The following is a 25,489-nucleotide window of genomic DNA, read 5'->3' as shown; positions in this document are numbered from 1 at the left end:
AGGCGATGGAATCAGAGCCTGGAGGCCAGGGGAGAAGCTGGAACTGGAGAGTATTGCTAGGGCCTGGCAGTGGGAAATTAAAGCACCGGAGTGGACACCACCACCAAAGCAATGAGGAGGGGAGGAGAGGGAAGGAGAGGTCCCAGAACATGCCCATTGTCATCGGGGAGTGGAAGAAAAACAGCCAAGGAGGCTGGAAGAGAGAGGAGGATGCTGAAGTGAGGGATCCCGGGAGCTGAGGTTAATGGATGAGGGAGCTGATGAAGTGGCGATGACGAGCCACCTGAGACGCAGCCTGGGGACTGACCCCCGTGAGAGGATGGATGCAGTGCATAAGAGGCTGGGCTTGGGGGCCAGACACAGGGCACAGAAACTGGTGAGCGGTTCAAAGAAGTGCTCTCCGGGCTGGCTGTTTTCTCAGCAGACTGCAAGCAGTGCCGGGGGCAGCGAGGGGTCAGGCGGGCGAGACAAAAGGTATTGAGGTGTGAAGACGGAATATGAAATAATAGTCTAGGACAGGGGTCAGCAAACTACAACCCAAGGGTGCAATCCTGCAGCCGTTGGTTTGGGGAAATGAAGCTTCACTGGAACTCAGACATGCCCATTTGTTTACCTATTTTCTACAGAGCTGCATGCCCCACAAAGCCTAAAATCTGAACTCTCTGGCCCTTCACAGAAAAGTCGGCCAAGCCCTGGTCTAGGATAGTAGGGAAATATGCTCTGTGGCCATGACTTTGGAGAGATCTGTCAGTGTGGTTGTACACTCTTCGGCCATGCAACACTGTGTTGACAACTGGCTGTAGCCAGGGCTGTAGTTCCACAAAGCAAAGCCATGAACAGAGAGGAGTCAGGTGGGCCACTTGCCACTGGCCCAGTCATGTCAGCAACAAACCGCCGCCCTTGCCACAGAGCCTTCCTCAGGCCAGCAGACTCCCCCGCACCCCGCACACCCCCTCACTGCACCTTCGCACCTCTGAGAGATGGACTAGACGAGTGAGGCTCGGCATTTCCAAGGCTGGCACAGCTTAGCTCTGCAGGGTTCAGATCAGGTTGGTCCAGGTCAGAAGCCCAAGTTCTGAACCTCTAGGGCCCAACACCCCACTTCAGCTGCCCCTTAGAATCACCTCCTGGGAAAGGAGACAAATGCCAATGCTGGCCCCAACCCCACAGTGTTTTATTGGCCTTGAGTGGGAGCAGTGGGAGTTTCAAAAGCCCCCAGGTGACTGTCACATGCAGTGGGGTAAAAGAAGTAGTAACACCACTCTGCTTCCCTCTGTAACCCCCTACCCGCAACAATTTCTTTCCCAAGGCTGTCCACGTTCGTCCTGCCAGTTTGTCCTGTCTGCCATCTCAGCAAGGACCTCAAGAGGCTTCCACCAAGCCTCCTCAGCTGGGAGTTCCCAGAGTTGGGGGGGTGACCTAAGGTCTCCCCAGCCCTCAATGTCCAGCCATGAGCTCTGTGCTATCTCAGACGGACTTACGGTCCTTCACTGTTCACTGTTCTCCTGAAGCCAACATCTCACTGGGTTCAGGATCAAAACCATCAAGAAGGAGGTGCCCACACAGGTCTCAGAGCCGTCACTGTGACCCACCAGCCTCACACTGCACTGTACTGGCTCTGTTTGGGGGGTTATTTATTCTCCTTCCTTTCTTTCTTACTTCTCCAGGATGGCACCCTTAACTTTTCTGTGTTCTTGAGACCGGGGTATCTAAGGCTCTCACTTCCTTACTGTAAAACCTCAAGATTTTACTATTATTCCACTCGGAGTTGTCATGTGTTAAATTAGTCCACGCTCTCGTGCATGGGAAAGTAAACAAGGCACCACCACTGATGCGTCATGTTAAAGCTCGGTTCTGCAGTTCCACACAGTTGAGGTTGAATTGATGGGCAGTGGCCTTCCAAAGGTACTTGTAAGTTATTTGGAACCTAGAGAATACTTTTCATGTACAATTACCACTAAATGCCACTTAAGTTTCCAAGCTCACAGGCAAATGGCTATTTAACTCATTTGTTCTTTTACTGATTTAAAATAAGAAAAAATATTATTATAATTCAAGAAAATCAAGTGTGGGTTGCATGTGCATCTATTTACAAAATCAAACATGAGTGTGCGGGGCATGTGAAAGAATTCTCTTACTTAAGGAAAGACGCTGGACATCACACAGGTGGAAGTCAGTCCACGGAGGCCTGGCAGGGACTCTGCTCAGTGCCGAGGGCGAAGGACACTCGTGCTGCTGGGTCTTCACCGGACCTGTTGCCCCACACGTGGGGCATCACTAACACTGCTGACAGGTTCTCAGTCTTAACGGAGAACACGGAAAAGGAGAAAGGAGGTAAGCGGATGGAGAGCACGTTAACAGAATGCTGACCGGGGAAGAAGGAGGAGATGTGCAGCACAGGCACACGGCACCGCCCACGGGGGAACGAAGCACTCCCCCGCCCCACTCCACAGGAAGACTCTCCGAGTCCAGAAGCCTGGAGTGGGCACCCAAGGACTGCCAGACAGCCACAAGTGTGAGACAAGTACTCCACAGAGACAGAGCTCCCATCCAAAAAATACAGGCAGGCATCATCACCCACTGGCACCCGTCACTCCTGTGAACTTGGTGGCTGGTCTAACTGTAAGTGAGGGGCTTTGTAGAAAGAAAGACTTCTACCACTGATCAGCTGGGCGACTTCTCTGCACCCCCACTCTCTCATCTGTAAAATGGGAAGCCAGCCTTATCTCATTTAGTGTTCAAAGGATTAAAAGAACCAATGTGCACCCACGCAGCACACAGTAGTAGCTCACAGAAAGGCTCCTGAAAGCCAGCGGCTCCTTCTAACGGCCATGTCGCTGTCTACCCGAAGGCTGGGCAGAAGCCAGGGCTGCGCGGGGCCCTGGGCCACAGGCCCCGACCGGAGCATATGTTCAGGGAGAAGAGAAAGGAAGTGTGCTCTACTCAGTGGGGAGGAAGTAACTGGGCCCAGTCAGCTCCTCCAGGGTCCTAGAAGCCAGCCACTGGGAACTCAGGGACCAACAACCAGCCTCTGAGGTGGGTGAGAGACAAGGATGAGCTGAAGATACCACACAGATTCAGGAGCAGGGACTACCACGAATATCTATCAGGTTACTTATAACATATAAACATGTGACATATGCATATGTAAGTATATTCCTATTTTAAGACTATTTCCTTGAGTTTGCAATTGCAGAAGGATTCTTCAACTATCTGTCCCCTGACTCTCACGCCCAGGGCAAGAAGGACTGGTTGTTTGCTTTGTCCACTAGACTGCCCAGGAGAACAGGCATTTGATGAATGTGTCATGTTAAGGGGTCAACTATGTGCACACCTCCCAATGCACTACTTCTTCCAGATATGAACACAGTCCCTCCTAAATGCCTTGTTCATGTGCCTTATCCTTGGCTGAAACCTGGAACTCACACTGCACGTGTCACATGGCACACGAACCCTTGCTGGGCGACTTCACCCAAGTGATGGGATCTAATTTTCACCACGGCCCAAGGCTGTCCTAGCACCCGTGTGAGGATGAGGAGAATGAAGCTGCCCCAGCACCAGGCCACTGTGAAACGCATTCAGCGGACAAAGGTACCCCAAATGAGACACAGCCTGGGTGCCTGACACCAAGGCTCTTGCCATTTCAAACCAATGTAACAAGAAAGAAAAATGACAGGGACTTTTCTGTTCGCCAAGTATTGGGTTGGCCAAAAAGTCTGTATGGTTTTTTCTGTAAAAATAAAAGACACATTTTTCATTTTCACCAACAGCTTTATTGATTTGGATATTCTGAGTATGTCAACTATCTCCCACATGGTATAATGTTGATTGTTCTCAATTAATGTCTCAATTCAATCACTGTCAACTTCGACTGGTCTACCTGACCACGGAGCATCATTGTCCAGCAAGAGCTCTCCAGCACAAAACTTCACAAACCACTTTAAACACGTTCCATCAGTCGCAACACCTTCTCCATACACTGCACAAATCTCTCTTTTTTTGCATTTCAGTTGCACTTTTACCTTTCTTGAAATAATAAAGCATAATATGCAGAAAATGTTGCTTATTTTCTTGCATCTTCAATATTAAAATGGCTACACAAAAATTCACCAATTTTCATTGTTTTTTTTTAATGCACACTGATATGACAACTGTCACAATACAACCTCACAAAATTGTTCTGAATGAAGTTAAAGACAACTAAGTGCTACTGGAGCCATCGTATGGAAAATACCAAACTTCTTAGCCAACCCAATACATGTCCAGCAACATCACAAAACAGCCACCACTGCAAAGTCTGGAGGGAAGAGAACCATGGCCACCCAACAGCTGCTCAGCCTCAGCTTCCTCCTTCTGTCAACTCGATGTCCCCATAAGGCTGCTGTGGGATGAGGTAAACCCAACAATGGCCCCCAAATATGTCCATGTTCTAACTCTTTGAACCTGTGAGTGTGGTTACACGGCACAGACTTTGCAGGCATGATGAAACTGAGGATCTGAGGTAGGGGATTATGCTAGATTATATGGGTGGGCCCTAAATCTGGTCCTAAATGTTTTATGAGAAGGAGGTAGAGGGAGATTTCAGACAGGAAAGAAGGCCATGCGGCAGGAGCAGAGAGAAACAGTCACACAGAAGTTGCTACACAGCCATCCCTGAAGATGGAGGAGGAGGCGGGAGCCCCGAGAAGCTGAACGGGGCAAAGACCAGATTCTTCCCAAAAGCTGCCAGAGGAAGCATGGCCCTGCTGATGCCTTGACTTTGGCCCTGTGATACTGACTGTGGACTCCTAGCTTCTAGAACTAAGAGAGACTAAGTCCGTGTAAGCATTTATTACAGCGGCCCCCGGACACAAACACTGGATTGAATGGGAAGTGCACATGAGGCAACCAGCAGAGTGCCTAGCCTTCCTCCAAAACGAGAAACCTCTGTCAGGCCAGGGCAGTTCCTGCCACCCTGCCTGGACCACTGGCCAGTCCTCAACTGCACAAGAGCTGCCACTCATGCTGTCATTATCCTGCTTATAACTTTAAAGCTCCTTCACATATACTTTCTCTCCCAGAAGGGGTTCCCAAGGACTCTTAGCTTGGCCTATATAAAGCCAATTTTGCCACATGCATTTGTCAAACACACAGTACAATTAGCTCAGGTATTTCACAGGAACCACTGTTGACATCTCTGGAGTAGACCCTCCAGACCTCAGGCACAAAGAGCTGTGAGTAAACAAAGCAAAAGCACTTCTCTGAGCCACAGGCCCTGCAGCTGCCAAAGAAGGGGCTGAGGTGGGCTCCCAATGTGGGGTCTGAGACCTCTACCAGCGAGGGCCAGCCAGGCCAAGGGCCCTGGGCCAGTGGAAGTTGAGGGTTAACATCTGGTCCTCTGCCCCAGCTTTTCCTTTCTTTGGCCTGTGTAGGGAACCGATCCACATGGAATGGCAATTGTAGCTCAGCCCTATGGGAAAGCCCAGTAGGTGCACTGTGGCATGCAGGAGGCAAATCCACAGATCGGTTCTCCCATGGAAAATCAGGCCTGCACTATACCTAGGCTGCTTCGTGACTTGCTCTTGCTAAAACTCTCTCACCCTGAGTTCAGGCAGAAAATGCTTACTGCGTAGCTTCAAAGTAACTTCCTGAAGTCTGTGTTAATTCTCCCAAGGACTGAAATGTAACCAGACCAGTTGCTCTTATCATTCCCTTGCATTTGCAACATTTTTTCCTTGTTAATCTGTAAGAAGTAATCAATAACATCCTTCCCATTGCTATCTGTAAAAAGTAATTACCTAAAGCAAACATAAGCATAATGAATGAAAACCTTCTTTGATGTATGCTATTAGAAAGCCAATAAAAGTCTGTCAAGGTGAGAATCAGTGCGCTCTCCTCTTGAGAGAGTGGCCAAACCACTCCGAGCTGCTCTCCCCTTGTGAGAGTGGCCATGCTGTCCCTTTTCCTCCACAGGACTTGGTAGTCTGTATGAATTTGTCTCGTATCTCATCCGTAACGCCGCAGGCACTGTGGGCCAGTGTCCACATCAGGCCTGCTCCATGTACACTCCACTCTTGGTTTTTCTTCTTGAGGGCTGTGTCCCAGTGTTGAAATAAACGCACCACGTGCAGCAACTCCACTTCCTGTGTTTCTGCCAGCCTCCCACGTGCAGACCCTGCAGCCTCAGCTTCCTCTGGGCTCTGCATCAAGAGGCCTGGATCCGGGCAGCTCTGTGCCCGCTCCCCTTGCCCCCACTCACTTCAGAGTTGGGGCTGTGCTGCCCCAAAGGCCCAGTCACCCTGGCTCCAGCCTGCAATCTCTACAATAGCTACACAAGATAAGGACTGAGGACTGTCCCTTTCACCAGGCCACGCAACCCTTAGCCACAAAGAGCTCAGGGTGGAGTCTCGAAACTGTGAGCATTTTAGAGAAAAGACGAACAAGAAGAAGCCTATTCACTTCCTGAAAGTGGCCATTTGTGTGGCCCTCTGAGCTGCCTTCTTTGCCCCATTATTCTCCAACCTTCTGCAAGGGCTGGGCTCACTCGGTAGAGACCTGTGTCCCGAGCTAGCTGACAGTCACCACCAGGGCAGGAAGGGGACAGTGTATCTCAGGGCTGCTATGCATATTATTTTGGTTATTAGTAAAGGTAAAACATAAAAGTTCAAAAGTGAAGGATATTGCAGCCATTGTACATAGGAAACTCAAGATGTTCATGGAGACTGCTTTGGAAGAGAACAGCATGGAAAGATTTCTCTACAAATCACTTCCGGGAACCAGGGGAGCTCAGCCCCTGGAGGGGGTGGGGTGGGAACAGGTAAAAGAAAGCCTCTGGGAGTCACTGTTCTAAAACTGGGGCCAAAGACCGCCTTGACAAGCCTCACTCAGGATGACATGGGTTCATTTAAAAGGTCTGTGTTTAACTAGAAGGTCATATTTTAAAGAAGCATAGCTTACATAATAGATTAACTGCCCTCCTCTCCCCAAAGAAGTTACAGGCCAGATGAGAAGTGAAATAAATGGGGAAGCACCTTCAAACATCATGTAACCCCAGGTTCTCCTTCCAGCCAAGGTGATATATTCAACCCAGACCTCACAAAAATGGGGTGCAGCTCTTTCACAGAGTTCCTACATCAGTGCCAAGGGCAGGCTGCAAAAAGCCCATCAGGCACCAAGACAGCCCTGGTTAAAGAGCTGGTGTTGTAGCCTGGGAAGGCGATGCTGTGCAGCTGAGGGGAAATATGAGAGAGAGAGAGAGAGAGAGAAATTCTCTGTTCCAATGTGCCCTGAGCACCGGGATACAGTAAGGGGGGGAAGGCAAGGGTGCAGCAAATGTGGAGGCAATGCCACAGGTGTGAATAAAGTGTTTAATGTGTACGTACACACACCCGCTGAACAGACAGAGTCTCTTTGGGAAGAATACACAGGAAGCACAGGGCACCGGTGTCTCCAGGGAGGATTTCTGGGTGGCTGGGGGGTGAGGCAGGAGGAAGACTTCACCATGTACCCTGCTGTACCTTATTAATTTTTGGACCATGAAAATGTATACCTATTATAAAACATAACATAAAATGTTATCAAATTTTTCCAATAGAGCTAAATAAGGCAGGTTTGAGGACTCCCGCCAAGTGTCACTTCATGCCTAGCCGCCAACGAGAGGGTGGGGGAATGAAAGGTGAGGGAACAGAGCTACGCCTGTTCCTGGCAACACCTCCATCAGCTGACCACCACCAGCGTCCAGGCTCTCTGCCCTTCACCTCCCTCTTCTCCAGCCTGGCTCATCCTGCCACATTCTCCTCCCTGCCTACATCACTATATAAAGTGTAGGCTCCGAGTGCCGAGGTCCCAGATCTTAGAGATAGAGCGTTCTTTAGGGGAATCACAAAGCCAAACTCTGTCCTTGCCAAGACCTGTATCTCTCACTCCCTGCTCTCCTCCTGCCAGTGGCTGTCAGGGCTGACTCTTCTGCATCTGTGCTGCACCACAAGGTCACAAGGGCAGCAAGACTGTGGAGACGAGGCAGAGGGTCGGGAACCAAAAGTGCCCACTCAGCTGTTTCACTACAAGGAGGACCCTGAGATATTAACATCCGTTTCTAGGAACCTGTATTTCTGGGGGTTCTTCACACTTCAACGCTTCCTCTTCCTCTTCTTCAGTCAGCCTGGTTTTCACAGGTGGTTGAGAATATTCTTCCCCAGTGCTGGTTTCATTTTACCATTGCAGACATGGTTTCAGGGCCACCACTGCCAGCCCTGGCGATAATCTGCCACCCTGCATCAGGACCTGCTGGGCCGACCTTGAGCAGTGAAGAAGAAGTCACCCTTGGCCCGCAAACCTGGTTAGAGAGCAGGTATGGTTAGAAGAACTATAACAATCTAAGAAGGAGTATCTTTAAACCATTAAGAAGACTACAGAGTTGCTGTTGTCATTTAAAATAAGAATAATGATACAAGCAACACAGAATAAAAGGGCTTTAAAAAGTCTGAAGCAGCTCCAGGGAGGGATGAATGAAGTCCCAAACTTGAAGAAGGCCCTGAGCCCTTTAGTGGGCTGCCCAGCCTCTCCTGATGTGTCACCCCCAGTTCTGCCCACACTTCTCCCAGGAAACCCCCCAGCTCAAGCCATCACCATCTCTTGACAGCAACTCGCCCTGCATGAGGCTCTGGGCTTCGTCCACACTCCCTGGGCACCGCACCTTCCCAGCCTCTCCTCATCTTCGGTGCCTATGAAACCACACTCAGGCCCTACACATGAGTAAACGAAAGTCTTTAGGTTGATTAAATTTAGAAAGAAAACTCCAAGAGGACCAAGCACTAGGGTGTAGCCCCTCTTCCCCAGGTGAGCAGACGCAGTTCCCAGATTCTGGCCGCTGGATGAGAGGGCTAGTGAGCCAAGGACACAAACGTCACTGTACAGCAAGGATACGTCAGGGGCTGGGGAATGACCCACGGGTTGGGTTTCACTCTGAGACTGTACTGGGTTGACAGCTGTGCCATGGCTCTCTCCACACCTCCCCCTCCTCAGTTACACTGAACCCCAACCTGACCTCCCAGACACAGGCTAGCTTCCCGAGAGAGACCGAGGCTTTTCTTGTACTTTTAACAATGACGCAGTAGCTCTGTTCACTCATTTACTTGACAAACATTGATTGTACGCGTGTTTTGTGCCAGGCACTTGTGGGATGCTCTGAAGATACACAGAAAACCAGGCTGTTGCCCCAGCTCCAAAGGACACTTAAGACTCAGGAATGGCACCCCAAATATGTTATGTTCGCTGGGCACGGCCCCAGAAAACAATCTTTACATTCGTAAATGACCTTGTGGAACACAACACCCCCATAAAATGCAGTAAAGCAGAATTTAACACGAGTGATTTCAGACCCTTAAGGCATTACCGTCAGGAGCTACACAACAAGGAGGGTAAGGGGCCTCCCAAACGTGGGGTGCAGGGCAGCCTGCATGCCAGCCCTTCGGGGTCCCCAGGGTAGGTGACTTTATTCTGTGTTTCATTTTTACTGACCAGTGCTCACCTCCTTCCCCCTAGTAACAGCTCCCTGTGCTCCATTAGGGGGCGTGTGCCCCTCGGTTCCGGGGTGGGGGCACCGTGGTCCACAGACTCAGGCAGGCAGAGTGCCAAGTCCCCCAACGTCAGGGGTGAGCACCTGACCCAGGTCCAGTCAGCACATGAACTGATCCCCTAAGACAGTCTAGACCCCTTCTGTCCATCTCATCTCACAGTAAACATCATTCACTAAGGACAGAACTGTACCAGAGCGCCGCCCAATCCCAAGCAGGAACATATTTCCGTGCTGGGTGGATGCTCCAGCCACTCTTTAGGTGCCTCTGGACTTGTGGTGGTCACCATTTGGACACACGTTCCCCAAATACCTACTATGTCCCTGGCAATAGTTCCCAGACCAATGGCCACGCAGTGTGTTGACAGCCACCTTCTCGTCAGCAATGCTTTCAAAAGCTTCCACCTTTTCTATATTTCTGTCCCTGCCATGCCCCCTTTAAGAGTGGCAGAGGAAATGTGGAAGTCAGAGGCACCGCCCCCCTGGCCAGGGCCTCAGCTCCTTCATTCATAATGCACATAGTGCCCCACTAGTCAGGTTCCTCTGAACACGCATGCGGCATCCACCTCACTGGGGCCAGACACCCACCCGTGGCCCCTGGAGAATGAAAAGGCGAGTCCCAAGTAACACTTGAACCAGGGTGGGGTGGGGCTTTCTGTGAAGTTCAGTAGCCATCTCCCTTAAGTAAAATATTTCACTCTCTAAGATGAAAACACATTATGGTTTTATTGAGAGAGAACTGGATAGCAGAACTCTCTAGGAGGTAACTGCCAGCTCAGGCGGCAACGACTCCTGGTGGGAATCAAGGGAAGATGCTGCTTGCTCTCGGCCTGCCAGAGCCTGTCCGGGGCGGAGAAGGTGAGACATGGACGGTGACAATCCTTGCCTTTTTACAACATGAAATTACAATTTTTGAAGGCTGGGAACAATTGTTATTGCAGATTAGCCAAGGTTCATCATTAGTTTTGGAGATGCCCTCGTTTCAGGTGTAAGAATCAGGTAAGGTTTCTCTGTAAAGACCGGAACGCACACATCTATACCCATAACTCCCAGGGAGCACGTGAAAGAGAAACAAACGCCTGTGCTGACTAAGCCTCCTTTCTTCCTGTTGCTTTTCCCGTTATACACCGCCACGTGCCGACCCTAATGAGCTACCAGTCCCCACTTACACGCAATGGTGGAGAGTCGCATGGAACCTGGAATGCTGAGGGCTGGGGGTAAGGAAGCACAGATTTCAGCTCATTAATATCCGTTTTTTTTTCTAAACAGATGTTTAAATAAAGCATCCTCAAATTTATCTGGGGCTCCAGGCTTGGGTGAGTACATCCTCAGAATCCTTATAAACACACTGATTCATTTTGTTGCAGAGTTATTTTATAAAACAGGTTATCATTAATATAATCAACATTTATAATCATAAAAAAGCTAACCATCCTATTTCTAGGCCTGCCTGAGTAGCAAGCTCAAAAAGCCTTAATATACCAAAATCCTGTTCATTGCCCCAAACATGTAATAGACTGGCCTGCATATTTAGTCAGACAAATCTGGGTTATGAGGTAAAAATAGCCCCTGTTTTTATTCATGTAGTTAGTCCATTAAATTAGGTCCACAGTCTGAGCCACAAGCTGCCAGCTGCCATGAACAAACACTGGTCAGTCTTTAACAGTTTACCACACAGCCAGCCTGTGGGTGTGCAGCACTGGTCACATCCTGTGATGTCCGGTTCCAAGGAGTGACACAGTGAGTAGTGCCCTGGAATTTGATCGCTGCTCAGCTAATCCTGCTGAAGTGGATCTATCCCACTACAGCTTAGGACTCTCCTTGCTGTTAAGGGGCTGAAGCTGTGGCGGCTGCCGTAGGAGGCCAGATCTGCACCCCAGACAGGTGGCCTGACACCCTAAGAGCTTCAGTGAAGTTCCCAGTGCAAAAGGCCAGTGTTTCCCCAGGTTGGAAACCAACAGAAATTAACTTTTAAGCCTGGATGCTTCTTAACAAGCAAGTCAGTGTAACAGTGACGCTGTGGTCACTAAAGCGGCCTCTCTTGGAACCAGTCAGCGGACCCAGCAAAGGCCCGTTACTGCTTCCCAATCCACCTGCGGCTTTTCTTCTCCTACCAACGAGGTTAATACCCAGCTTGGGGAAGATATCTGACTAACTGAAGAATGATTAAAATAATTAAGTTGACTCCAAATGCAAAGACCTTCCTCCCTCTGGTAAAGTCACTACCAACCACACAGTTTGCAGGCACCGGTGACAGTCATCACAAAGCCGGCCAGCGGTCTCTGGCAGCAGGCCAGCTGTCCGAAACTCTGCACGCGCTGTCAGGCAAGACCAGTCCTGCTCTCCTGAGCCTGTAGTGCTTCCGGAAGAAAGACACACAAATGAAGAACGGGAAAGCTTTTAGCACTACGTTCAGGGCTTTTCTGGAAGGGCCAGTGCTCAACAGAGTTGTATCCATGCACTCTTTGTTGTTGTTTTTTAAATCAGTTTATGCTTTTTTACGGTAACTTTAAATCCAGGCACCCTTTATGTAAAAGGATAGGAATGGCTAAGTAGAAAATATAAAAGGTTTAAAATAGAGCTTAGAGAAAGGTCAAAGAGCCCCAGCCAGTGTGGCTCAGTTGGTTGGAGTGTCACCCTGTGCACCCAAAGGACATGAGTTCTATCCCTGGTCAGGGCACATGCGCCTAGGTTGCAGATTTGGTCCCAGATTGGGGCGCATACCCGAGAAAACCAACTGATGTTTCTCCTTGCATAGATTTTCTTCCTCTTTCTCTCCCTCTCCCCCCCAACCCCCACCCCCCAAAAATCAATGAATGTAGCCCTGGCTGGTGTAGCTCAGTGGATTGAGTGCCAGCCTACAAACTGAAGGGTCGCCCGTTCAATTTGGGGGTGTGGGAGAGGCAGCCAATTGATGCCTGTCCCCCACAATGATGTGTCTCTCCCTCTCTTCCTCCCTCCCTCCCCCTCTCTAAAAATAAATAAGTAATACCTTTAAAAAAATCAATGAATGTACCCTCAGGCAAGGATTTTAAAAAAAGGTCGAAGACAAGTTAAATGAAGAAGTCAGGAAAGAATGTCAAGCTTCCAGGAAAAGCGAGTCCAGACGTGAACCAGAGGACATCTGTGTGTAATTATTGGGGGAAAGTATCAGGAAGTAAGTGGTCCCCACCAGTCCATGGCAAAATGCCATGGGCTTCCACACAAACCTGCAGCTGTTCTGAAGAAGCGCCTGCAAAGGCCTCAGAAGGGCGACCTGGGAACAGAGCAGAGCGGAACCAGGGAACAGCACCGGATGCTCTACCTGCACCAGGAAGAGTCTGGTTTCATGACACACAGGCAGCTTCCATCTCCGTGGACATATCCGGGGTCCTTCAGGGTCCCTGACACCAAGTGTCTTTACTCTAGAAAGCCACTGCTGAATCTCTGCAGAGGGGAGTGAAAGCGAAAGGCTAAAGAGGCAGCAGTTGGACTCCCATGGCCAGAGTGCAGCAGCACTTCCCTAAAGAGATACCGTGTGTGTGTGTGTGTGTGTGTGTGTGTGTGTGTGTGGTCACTCCGAGGCCGGCCCCATCTAGAACACACAACCCCTCACCCACTGGCCCTCGGCACTGTCACAACTTCACTTTGGTGTTGGGTGGGGAGGACAAGTTAAGAAGAAATGAAGAGGCTCACCTCTACTTAGTGAACAAGGAAGGAGAGGAGGTTCAGGCATGACTTTGCCAGGGCACCACAGGCTGGGGGCGAAATCTAAGTGTGCCCTCTCTGCCACCTGAGATGAGCACTATCCAGCAGCAGGGTGTTCCCTAAAGCCAATCCATTCACCGCCCCTCTTTAAAACCAGAGGAGGGACAATGTTTGGAAGATTCTGGGGTAGCCTGACATTTCTTGGCACATAGTACCATCTTACTTCCATTTTTTGTCCATCTGATTATCACCCTGGAATGTGATCATTTGGCTTATCATTTGTATATACAGAACACAGTGAAAGCAATGAATAAGAAATGTGAAAATACTCAACATTCCACCACACACAATCACAAGGTTTTATGTTTTTAAAAAACAAAAGTGTCACCCTGGCTGGTATAGCTTAGTGGATTGAGCACGGGCCTGCGAACCAAAGGATGGTGGTTTGATTCCCAGTTAAGGCACATGCCTGGGTTGCAGGCCAGCTCCCAGCATGGGATGCACGAGAGGCAACCATACATTGATATTTCTCTCCTTCTCTCCTTCTCTCCTTCCCTTCCCCTCTAAAGGTAAATAAATAAAATCTTTAAAAACAAAAGTGTCAATAGAAGACTTAGATGGGTCACTAACCACCTGACTAAGTTTTGGGAGCCAAGCCCCACCCACTTCCCCTTCCCACTCCACCCACATCCTAATCCTCTGACCTTTGCGGGTGGTCCCCTGCCTCTCAGAGCCTCCTTCTTTTGCAACATTTCCCCTCAGAGGTGTCCTGGGCAGGAGCCAGTGATGGGATGTATCCTTGCCTTCTGAATACATTTTTTAAAAATAGGGGCAGTCCACACCCTGGCTGGTGTGGCTCAGTTGATAGGAGGTTCATCTGGTAACCAAAAGGTTGAGGGTTCAATTCCTGGTCAGGGCACATGCCCATGTTGTAGATTCGGTCCCCCATCTGGGTGCATACGATCCCCAGTTCGGGCATGTATGATCCTCGTTCTGGATGCGTGCGTACAGGAGAAAACCAATCGATGCTTCTCTCTTGTATCAATGTGCCCCTCTCTCCCTTCCACTCTCTCTAAAACCGATAATAAAATGTCCTTGAGTGAGGATTAAAACAAGGAGGGGCACTCGAGGGAAAACAGAGTTGTCAGGACTGAGTAGAGAGAAGAGACTGTCTCCTGCAAGACAGAAACTCCCTGCCTGTACTGGCTCAGAGCCTTGTAGGCAAAGGTCTCTCCCACTTGTATTATTTAATCCGCACGACCCACTGTGAGCTGGGCACTTTCCCATTTCACAGATGAGAACGTTGACTCGGGTCCGCAGCAGCACTTTTCCCTCCTGCAGTCCAACACTGCCCACCTCAAAAAACGGACAGAGGTGCCCCTGCAGCCATGACTGCATATGCTTTGCGACTCAAACCAGACTCACGCCGGCACTGAAGCACGTGTATTACACCCATCCCGAAGGCAGCCCAAGTGACTTGGGGCTTGTGCTGCCACTGTTAAACCACAAAGGACTGCAGGGGGGAATCACAGGCAGCAGTGGCTTCAGTGGGGCCAGATGTCTGTTTTTCCCCTCCCTCCCCAACCCCCTCTGTAGGTAGAAGTATGCTGATCCCCACTGGTAGGAGGAATGGTCAGGGATCTGGAGTTAAAATGTAAATCTCTGACAACTTGACACGCTCCCTGCCATTGCCTCCCCATCTCCTGGAGGGTCTGGCCTAGATGGTCAAACACCACTGAGGATAAAGCAGAGCGTGAGCGAGATCTAGGCCCTTCTTCCCGCTGTTCTTGGGGGCTCCAGCTGCACTCCCGTGGCCCGCGCCACTGAAGGCCCCTCTTCTTTCAGATGAGTGGTTCTGCACCCATGGTGCCTCACAGGCCCTCTCCCCAGGAAAACCCCGCCTGAGGCCCCTCCTCCCTGTGCTTGGCACTTGAGTTTGACACAATTTTATCAAAACACACAGTAAGCAACACTGACGTTGCGACGATACGCCAACACGCACCACATGCAGGTAACATGTTTTATCAAAAAATGCTTACTTTTCCTACAAAAAGCATACTTGGATATTTTCTACTTTATTTCAAAAAAAATTTCACTACTAACTACAACCTCAGATGGACTTTGCTTCTGGATCCCCCTCCAGCCAGCCCCTCCCCAGGGGCTCGTCCTTCCTCAGTGACAAGCACTGATGTGGAGGAGCTCAGGCGGAGCCTTCCTAACCGTCGTTTTCATGGATTAAAATGAACTTTGGGAAGCCTTGGAAAGTCAAGAAAATCTGGAAATACCACAGCTGACTAGTTCCAGGAAAAAATGCGTAACAGCAGGCTATTTCGATCTCCCAAATTACACGGTGTGGGTGGCTATTTTAATTCACCCAAACATAGAGTTGGAGCTCTACTTGCAGAAGGGACAACAGCACAAGTCGTTCTGGGCAAAGCCAGGAAGAGCTACGAACTGCCACTGCAAGGAGCCCCGCCCCCCATTAAAAGTATCGCTTTTTTCTTTTCTAATTGAGCAAGGGGTAGCAGATTAATGCAAACTCTACGCATCTGTGGCAAAGTAGGTCCTAAGGGCCAGCCCAGATCCTCGATGGCCAGCCCCACAGACGCCACCCCTGCTGGGTCAGAGACAGACTGTCACCCATGCTGCTTCCTTTAGCACCCTGGTCTGCAGGGGGACATAGGTCTCCTTCAGAGACACTGGAGAGGCTGCAGGCATGGCAGCTGGGACAATTAGCTGGGCCAATAAACTGAGGCACAGGGCTGGTGTGGGGGAGGTGTAAGGACAGCAAAGCTGCTCACAGGCTCCTTAAACACTTCCCACGACCCTCAGTTCCCACTGTGGCTGACCCAACACCCACTCTGCCTTCTCCCCACTCTGGGAACTAACCTCTCTGGATTGAGGAAAAGCCAGTTCCATCTCCAGCTGAGGAATGGCTATGGTCTTGATTAGACTAAGGCCATTCTGAAACTTGACCTTGCATCAGAATCACCTGGAGGGGTTATTAAAAGATAATTGTTGCTGGGCCCCATCTCAGAGATTCTAACTCAGAGTGGAGGGCAAGACTGAGGCTGCATTTCTACTAAATCTCAGGTGGAGCTGAAGCTGCTGGCCTGGGAACCACACCCGCAGGAACCCGACTCTCACGGCCTTGGGTTCCTGGTCCGGGGAGACTACACGATGCTCACCACTCCGCAGCCAAAGGGAGGACTGCTAGACACCATGGCTGGGAACCAGCCGGCGTGTCTCCTTCCCTGCTGATGGGAAGAGGAGCCGGGAAGCAGCACACAGTCCCACTGACTCCGAGGACCACCTCATAATCGTGAGGAGGCAGTGATGGTTGGTTGGCAAGCAGAGAGAGAAGATGTGCGTGATGTGTTTTCATCCTAAAGGAGAAGGAGCCTAACGTTTTCTGAGCACCGCCTGCATCCCAGTCCCCACAGTCTTCATGTACCTTGTCTGAGGAGACCCTGTGGGAGTGGAGTGGGTGCACTGAGGAAGCAAAGGTGAGGAGTGGTTAAGGCACCTACCTGAGGGTGGTTGTAAGAGGTTGGACTGGCATTCAAACCTAAGTGTGTCTGGATTTAGTGCCATTTACATGAAATCACATGGCTGCCTTTACAGGACTTTAAAATAAATGCCATGCCCTAACCAGCAGAACTCAGTGGGTTGGGCATCATCCTGTCCTGCAAAGCAAAAGGCTGTGGGGTCGATTCCCAGTCAGGGCACATGCCTGGGTGGCGGGCCAGGTCCCCAGTAGGGGGCACTCAAGAGACAACTGATCTATGTTTTTCTTCCTCTCTTTCTCCCTCCCTTCCCCTCTATCTCTGAAAATAAATAAATAAATAAATGCTGTACTTCATGTATCAGTAAAAATTAATCACTTGGAGTCCCCAATATCAATAATTTCTATTTCAGTATTTTGATTTATTAGGATTTTTTTTACTCAGTCCTGTTTTTTCAGTATACTAGTCTTTTAGAATTATTTATTTAAATCCTGAAACTACTGCGAACTTTGCAGCTGAGTTCCCTGAGAACCTCCAATTAGCTGTGTGAGTTTGGGCAAGTAGCTTAATCTTTCTCTACCTTGGTTTTCTCATTGCAAACTAGACTGATAACGGTAGCAACTCCAGGGTCTTGTTAGGGGGTAAAATGAATGAATACATGTCAAGTGCTTGGAGTGACCCCTGGTACCTGCTGAGCACTGAGGGACGTCAGCTGTTATGATGAGTTCAGGCAGTGTGGAGCTAGATGAGCCTTTTCCCTGTGGGTTTAGTTTCTTTTTTTTTTTCCAAGATTTTATTTTATTTTTAGAGAGAGGGGAATGGAGGGAGAGAAACATCTGGGTGTGAGAGGGAAACATCCATCGATTGCTTCTTACCATGTCCCCACTGGAGACCCGGCCCGCAACCCAGGCATGTGCCCTGACTGGGGATCGACCCGGCAACCTTTCGCTTTGTGGGAGGAGGCCCAACCGAATGAGCCACACCACCTAGGGCTGTGGGAATAATCTCTTAACCATCCCTTTTGCCATAACCTGGCTGACGAGTGGGAAACCAGAGCTCCAGGGTGCCGTGTCTGCTCTCTGCACACACCTGCTCACGCCTGGTCTGTGCCTGCCAGCCCAAATGGCCTCTGGTGTTTGCCCGTGCTCCCCAACCTGGGTCAGGCGAGACACTGCAGGGCTTTCGACCTGAAGTCTGTTCAGTGAGGTCCACTTGGCGAAGGCCTCAGAAGCAGGAAGCATCCAGTGGGGGAGGGTCATGCTAGGGTGATAAAATGAGGTGTCCATTTTCTGGAGTAGGGTCAGGAAGGCAGAAGTGCGTCCTCCGGACTCCAACAGGAGGGAAGTGTTCACCTCCTCTACTTCTGGGATTCTGTCCGAGCCCTGCTCATGCCCCTGACTTGGAATGCCTGCACAACCCACTTGCTGTACTTACTAGCTGGGACCGTGAGGCCTCCGAAACCCCCTGTCTCTCTTCCTGTTCCTTGTCCCCACACCTCCACCCTAGTCCTGCAACAGCTGGTGTCGCTGCTGTTACAGGAGCTGATTAAATTAACTCATTCTGGTCATTTCTTCCCTCTCCTGTGTTACTGGCATTTCACATGGTCTCTTCTCTAAGTTATGAGTTCAGATGTTTAAGAAGAATGACCCAGGGGTACCAAGTCGGGAGGTATAAAGAAAATACAGTTAGGTAGGTGGGTGTTTCTGGGGAACACAGTCCTCTGGGGAAACAAGGATGCCCAGTTCAAGGGTCTCCCTGGATTGCAGGGTGTGCCAGTGGATCCTTTTGGCTGCCAAGTAAACAATGAGGACATTTATGATCTCACAGGACTGGAGCCTTACTGTATCAGCATTTCCATCAAGGACCTAGGAGACTTCTAAGGTTGCCTACAATAAAGTCTGAATTTATAATAACTTCCATGATCCAAAATGATAAAGAAAACAACCTAATAAGAAAAAAAAAAAAACAGGCAAAGCTCTGCATTGTTAAATCACAGAAGCACAAACATAAACTAGCAAAATAAGGTTTTCAATATATTTGGTAAGTTGGAAAATGTAACTGAAATAATGTCTTCTTTATCCATTAGATTTGCAAAAATTAGCAAGATTTATACCCTTCAGTGTTGGCCTAGTTAAAGGGGAAAAGGCAATTTCACATACCAACAGAAGAATGTGATCTCGGAGTTTTTGAGACCAAAAACAAACTGATAAAGCCTCTTACAAGTGGGGAGCAATTCGGCAAAACTATCAGTTTAAAATTATTCTTTGAGGATGGAACTGGAAAGCATTATGCTGAGTGAAATAAGCCAGGTGTTGAAAGACAAATACCATATGATCTCACCTTTAACAGGAAGCTAAACAACAAAACAGACAAACAAGCAAAATAAAAACAAATACACTGAAATAGAGAACAGGGGGACAGCGACCAGAGGGGAGAGGGGAGGGAATTCAAGGGGAAAAAATGGGAGGGATTTAGAGGAACAAGTATAAAGGACACAGGGACAATAACTAAGGGGGGTGAAAATGGGAGGGAGGTGGGGTGCATGGGGGAGGGGTGGGCTGGAATGGGAGAAATAGACAGAAAACTGTACTTGAAAAATAAAAATTAAATGATAAAAATAAAAATTTTAAAAACAAAACAAAAAAGAAAAGTGTATAAAGTTTTAAAAATGATAACGAGTGATAAAATATCAAGAGTTTCAAAAAAATTATTCTTTGAGCCAGAAAGTCCATCTCTAGTTATCTAGAAGACTGAGGTATTTGTGAGTGCTAACAGTGACACGGTTCACAGACTCCCCACTGTTCTTAAAGCAGAAGAATGGAAACAACTTAAATGTCGCTCAGTACAGATCAGTGGTCAGTTGGTCTCACACACTTTTCCATTCCGTTCTTCTGGTGCACGTATAGATTTGCTGGCTGGGGAGAATGTCCCAGGTAGGCAGCTGGCTAAAGGGAATTTCAGGGTCAACAGTTCTCTCTGTCATCATATATCCTGCCTCTCTAGTGCTTTATAGTTTACAACACATTCTCATGTACATTATTTTATATCGTCTTTTCCTTAAAGTGATTTTTTAAATCCTAAGATTCAGTTTAATAACCTTATGACAAATATTCAGTTTTCAAAACAATGGCATAAATCATGTCCACCCTTGAATTTGAGTCTAGTTAGAAGGCAGGACTTGTACATGAGCAGATAAAAACTCTGAGATGCATAAGCCCAATAAAAACTGGATAAGTAAAGTACATACTATATAGAATTAGTGTAACTAATTCTGTCACTGAACTCAGCAGAAATCCCAACCTCTCTTCTCTTTGAATCTGTCCAGCATCCACTCTTTTAAGCCTGTCTTCTGAGCAAACTGTCCTGGTAACTCTGGCTTATTAAGAAGGTGTGTTTACAAGGAACAGCAGGGAATGAGGCTTTGTGGGTTCCTTTCACATGCAACACCACCCCTGCAACAGGACATGGTCTTTTGACACCAACCCACCAACAGGACAACCACACTGACCTTCCCATGTGGGCACCATCACTCATCTTTTGTCAAAGAAACCAATAAATTGAATCTCCTAGGAGTAAACATTTCTGCAAAGAACCCCCCAAAAAGAAAGGCCCTAGCCTAAATCCAAGGCAATTCCTCTTAAAGAAAGGCTATTTTCAACCAAAGAAAAATTAGGCTTCATTCTAGGCCAACCTACAGCTATCCTATGCCAAGAGCAGGTAGATCCCAAAACACTCAGCAAAGGGGGTTCTGTTCTCATCCTTCAGAAATGAGAAAATTCAAAATAAAAGTTAACAAGTGGCAGATCCAGGATTCATACTCAGTAAGCCTACCTACCCGTCCCCACCCCACTGGCTCGCCTACACTCCACACAATCCACTGTGAATGGAGAAGAATCAGGCGTTCAAATTGCCACCCCACCCCCTCCTCTTGCTCTGAGGTGCAGGCAACAAATCAAACACTCCTCTTAAGCAGCCTCCCAACACAAAACACATTCAGAAGCAAAGCAAAACACAAGAAGATGGGCTCTACCGCTGCCTTATACTTATTTCCTACCCAGAGGAATACTTCCATGATCTGTCATTACGGACAACTCAGGCAGGAGGAACACACCATTATGTAAAGTCAGAGGGCAGACCGCACAGGGAAGGGAAAGCAGAGTCGACAAAGACATGAATTCACCTTTGACATTTTGAGTGTTTCGATCTTTTATGGTCTACGTATTCGTGACTGGCTTTTAAAGAGATGGGCACAGCTCCCTGCAAAAGTCTCAGGCCTCCATTCATTGACTAGCAAAGGCAGGAATAAACAAATTATAAAAAACAAAGATGCCACAAACGCTGTCGGGGGCTAGAGGCCTGCAGCGAAGGGCAGAGTTTCGAAGATGGAAGGCATATGTCGCAGATTTCCCACGTTTATTCTTAACAGATATGTTTACACCCGAAACACGGCGAGGCCTGCAACATCTGGAGTCACCAGATCCACCCTGGAGATGCACCAGGCAGGCGTTGGCCTGCCGGGGCACCGGTCCCGAGTCCAGGTCCCAACCGGCGAGACGCCAGGTCTGCATTCGCCCCTGTGCGCAGGGTCGGTCAGGTCTCAGAAGACACGACCTAGACTGCGACGCTAGGCAGCAAATTTCCATGACAACCGCGGCACCGTCCCAGTCTCGCCCACAGGTGCTGGGGCGCGCGCTGCGCCCCGAGGGAGGCTTCCCGGTCCGAGCTCCGCAGCGTCGCCGAGCCCCCTTCCCAGCCGACCCACCTGCTCGGCTGGCCCACGGACCTGGCGCGCTCCGGCCCGCGGGGCCCGCGCCCGGCTGCCCTGCCGTCTTCGGTCCGCTGGATAGCGCGCCCAAGCCCGTTAGCTGCAGCGCCGCTGCTGGTCGTCAAATCACGAGCTCCGTCCAGGCTCCAGGTGCTGCTGGTCCTCCTGCTCCAGCCACCGAAGAACCGCCCGCGCTGCCGCCCGAGCCCAGACCACAGCCGCAGCTCCGGAGGCCGAGGCCCCGCCAGCCCCGCCCAGCCCCGCCCCTCGCCGCGCATGCGCCCTACCGGGTCCGCCCCGAGACCGACTTCTGAGTCCTATTCCTGGCTTCCCGCGAGACCCCGCCAGGGGCTGGGACTGCATCACCAGTAGGGGTCTCGGGACCTCTTCCCCTACCTGGGCCGCGGCGTCTCGACCCAGCGTGCTGACGCTTCTGCGGTCCCGGCGCGTCCCCGAGGTAGAAGGCTCCGCAGGAGAGCCGAGAGCCGGGACACGCTCCGCCGTTTGCCGGCTGGGTGACCGCGCTGTCAGTGTACAGATTACCCTAGAAGTTAGGAAACGCAACATTTAACCCAGAAACACGCAAAATTAACATCTCACTGCCAAAACGCAGATAAGCAAAAAGAAGACAAACTGTTAACATCCAGACTTCTGTTACTACATTGTGTAAATATGCATTTATAGACTCTCGCCAAATATTAGTTCCCTACACCTCTCTCCCCCAAAGCTTTATTTTTTACAGGAAAATAGAATGGTCAGAAAATTTGGAAGAATTTAAACCTTAATATTTCTGCTTGAGCAAGGATAAATACTAGACTGAATATAAACATTTTATTTTGACCCCTGGCTGCCGTGGTTCAGTTGATTGAATCCCCGCCTGCAAACCAAATGATATGCAGTTTGATTCCTAGGCAGAGCACATGCCTGGGTTGCAGGCCAGGTCCCCAGTAGGGAACTGATGAGAGACAGCCATACATTGATATTTCTCTCCCTCTTTCTCCCCTTCTTCACCTCTCTAAAAGTAAATTAAAATTAAAAAAATTTTTATCTTGAGGTCTTTACATATTATCAGGAAAAAAAATGTTTCTCCTTAAGTATTCTTAAATGAACTATTTTAATTCAATAAACCAGAATACTTCTTAGCATTCACACCCTGTAGGTATTAAAGCATTTATAATTTGCCTTTAAAATGAAAGATATTAACCTATTAGAAATAAAAGTTAGCCCTGGCTGGTGTGGCTCAGCGGATTGAGCACAGGCCTGTGAAGCAAAGAGTCGCTGGTTCGATTCCTAGTCAGGGCACATGACTGGGTTGCAGGCCAGGTTCCTAGTAGGGGACACACGAGAGGCAACCACACATTGATGTTTCTCTCCCACTCTTTCTCCTTCCCTTCCCCTCTCTCTAAAAAAATTAAATACTTTTTAAAAAGAAATAAAAATTAAACAATTCTCTGATCTCACTTATAATTATATCTGACACACCCAAGTCAGATAATAATCAAATGCAGATAATAATCTGGAATAAAAATAAGCAAATATAAATCATCTTTAAAAGTTTAATTTCTTTTCTGACTTTTTACTTTATTTCTACTCTGGAAAGTAAATTAGTAAAGAAACATTTTTTTTATTTCTTTAGATAAATAAAAAATATATATTGTCAGAACTTCAGCCCCAGTATAAAATTAAAGTCAGAAAGGCAAACAAGCTTGTGGAGATGCAAACATATTTTTATATTTTATTTTCTATCGTAAGGGTGCTCAGTACACCTGGTTTACCTGAGACAGCCCCAGCTGGCACCTTTCATCCAGCTGAAGTGTTAGTAGGGCCCCTTTCACTCTCAAAAGTGCTCTAAAAAAAGTTCAGATGATACATTTTATGGCCATGCTAGCTTTAATCAAGAGTTTTTAAATCATTAGTTTTTTTAAAAAGAAACAAATTTAAGTTTACAACCATTTAAAAATAGACATCTGTTTAATTTGCACCAATGAGTTAGCACAGTAACAAACACTGCATGAAGATCAGGCTTCCAATAACACCTGTCATTTGACTGCTGTGTAATTCTGTACAATCTTAAAAGATTAATCCCATTTTTAATGTGGCAAGAAATGGGGCTTCAGTTGTAGAGTAAACATCATGGAGAGAAAAGGGAGCCAAGTTTATTAGTGAATATGGTGCTGGGCATCACAACATGATAGAAGAAAGTATTTCCACCCTTTTAGAAGCTTTCATCATGGGTTCCCCAACCAGCAGTGATAACATCTTCTCAGAACTTGCTAGAAATGCAAAGTCCCAGGTCCCATGCCAAATCTACTGAATCAAAAACTGAAAGTGAGGCAAGCGATCTATTTAACAACCCAGGGAATTCTGGTAAACACGTGGACCTAGATAGTCCTCTATGCAATCAGTAAGCTGATTTAGATCATCTATATTAGGTCATTAGGAGCCGAATACTGTGATTTGGGGGACTTGAACCAATCCACATGAGAATTTCTTTTTGGGCTATTAAACACAATATATTTATGTCTATATGAGCTTTCATTAGAGAACATACGTAGCCTTGAAAATCAACAGCCTTACTGCCAAGGTCCTTTCCCCAGAGAGGTGTGACTATTTGCCTGGCAGCTTACTTGAAAAGCTCCATTCTCAGGGGTTATCTTTAATTGACATAACTCAGAACTTACTCCGTGCTGATGCTCTATCCACAAGACGTTCGGTGACTCAATTACCAGCAATCGTTTAACATTGCAGCTGTCTAAGGAAGTGACACCAGTTGGAGGTTACAAAGAGGCTGTCCAAATAAATTAAAAGGAAATAATAAGAAACTAACATTCATGAGCCCTGGCTGGTGTAGCTCAGTGGATTGAGCACGGGCCTGTGAACCAAAAGATCCGGGTTCAATTCCCTGTCAGGGCACATGCCTGGGTTGCAGGCCAGTTCCCAGCAGGGGCCAGTTCCCAGCAGGGGACACACAGGAAGCAACCATACATTGGTATTTCTCTCCCTCTCTCCTTCCCTTCCCTTCTAAAGATAAATAAATTAAAAAAGAAAAAGACACTGACGTTCATGGAGGTGGAGGCTTTGGAAAGATCTGACATATTCCTGAGACTCTAAAAGGACACACACATAATCTCTCACTTCCGGCTGACCTTGAGGCCTAGAGCAAACAAGAAATGATGGGTAAGGCAGAGTTGTAAATTGCCTGCCTGAGCACTGAGAATGTGGGTCAGCATTCATACACAGCTTCTCCATAAAGATCCGGAGGCATACTGGTTCCAGCATTTGAGAATATATTTTATCTAATTGCTAGCAAGTCATTAAGCTAACCAAGCGAGGATTTAAGTGGCTTGAAGTGACAGAGAATACAGACTTTATGGAATTATTCCAAGACAGTCACTAAACAAACAAAAAGCAACAACAAACTCTGGGGTGAAGGGAAATATGATTTCCAGAATTGCCACATTAATTATTTAAAATATCTAGTTTTAAACAAAATGTTATGAGACACATAAAGAAATGGGAAAGAACACAGGCCAATAGAATGTCCATGAGAAAATAAAGTGTTGAATTTACTAGACAAAGACAAAATCATGATCCCAAAATTAAAGGAAAATATGAAAGCAACAAAAAGAGAGTATCAGTAAAGAGACAGCAATCACACATACACACAAAACCAAATAAAAATTCTATAATTGAAATGTACAGTAACTGAAATGAAAAATATTTTAAGAGGGGTACAACAGCAGGATTGATCTGGCAGAAGAAAGAATTAGTACTTGAAGGCTGTCAATTGAGAGACATAAAGGAAAAAGAATAAAAAATATGAGCAGAGCTTAGAAATCTTTGGGACACCATTTAGAATATCAACAGACACATAATGGGAGTTCCAGGAGGAGAGGAGAGAGAAAAATACAGGAAGAATATTTGAAAATATAATGGCTAAAACTTTCTAATTTTATTTTTAAAATTGATAGAAAAATA

At 48.0% G+C, this 25,489-nt stretch overlaps 1 protein-coding gene across 8 annotated transcripts in view; it reads right to left on the bottom strand.

The window, feature by feature from the left end:
- Positions 1–21,748, bottom strand: part of INPP4A (inositol polyphosphate-4-phosphatase type I A) — a 120,695-nt gene extending 98,947 nt beyond the window's left edge. For 7 of the 8 annotated variants that reach the window (XM_037137197.2, XM_037137201.2, XM_037137203.2 and 4 more), the window contains exon 1: positions 21,509–21,748. The gene's annotated coding sequence lies outside the window, so the exon portion shown is untranslated. The remainder of the gene's footprint in view (positions 1–21,508) is intronic. The other variant, XM_037137198.2, reaches the window with a different exon arrangement.
- Positions 21,749–25,489: the final 3,741 nt, after the last annotated feature.

This window comes from Artibeus jamaicensis, unplaced genomic scaffold (genome assembly GCF_021234435.1).
Source record: "Artibeus jamaicensis isolate MK-2021 breed Jamaican fruit bat unplaced genomic scaffold, CSHL_Jam_final contig_384, whole genome shotgun sequence".
Lineage (NCBI taxonomy): Eukaryota > Metazoa > Chordata > Mammalia > Chiroptera > Phyllostomidae > Artibeus > Artibeus jamaicensis.
The sequence above is the reverse complement of the archived record's forward strand: the minus strand, read 5'-3'. Positions and strand labels throughout refer to the sequence as shown.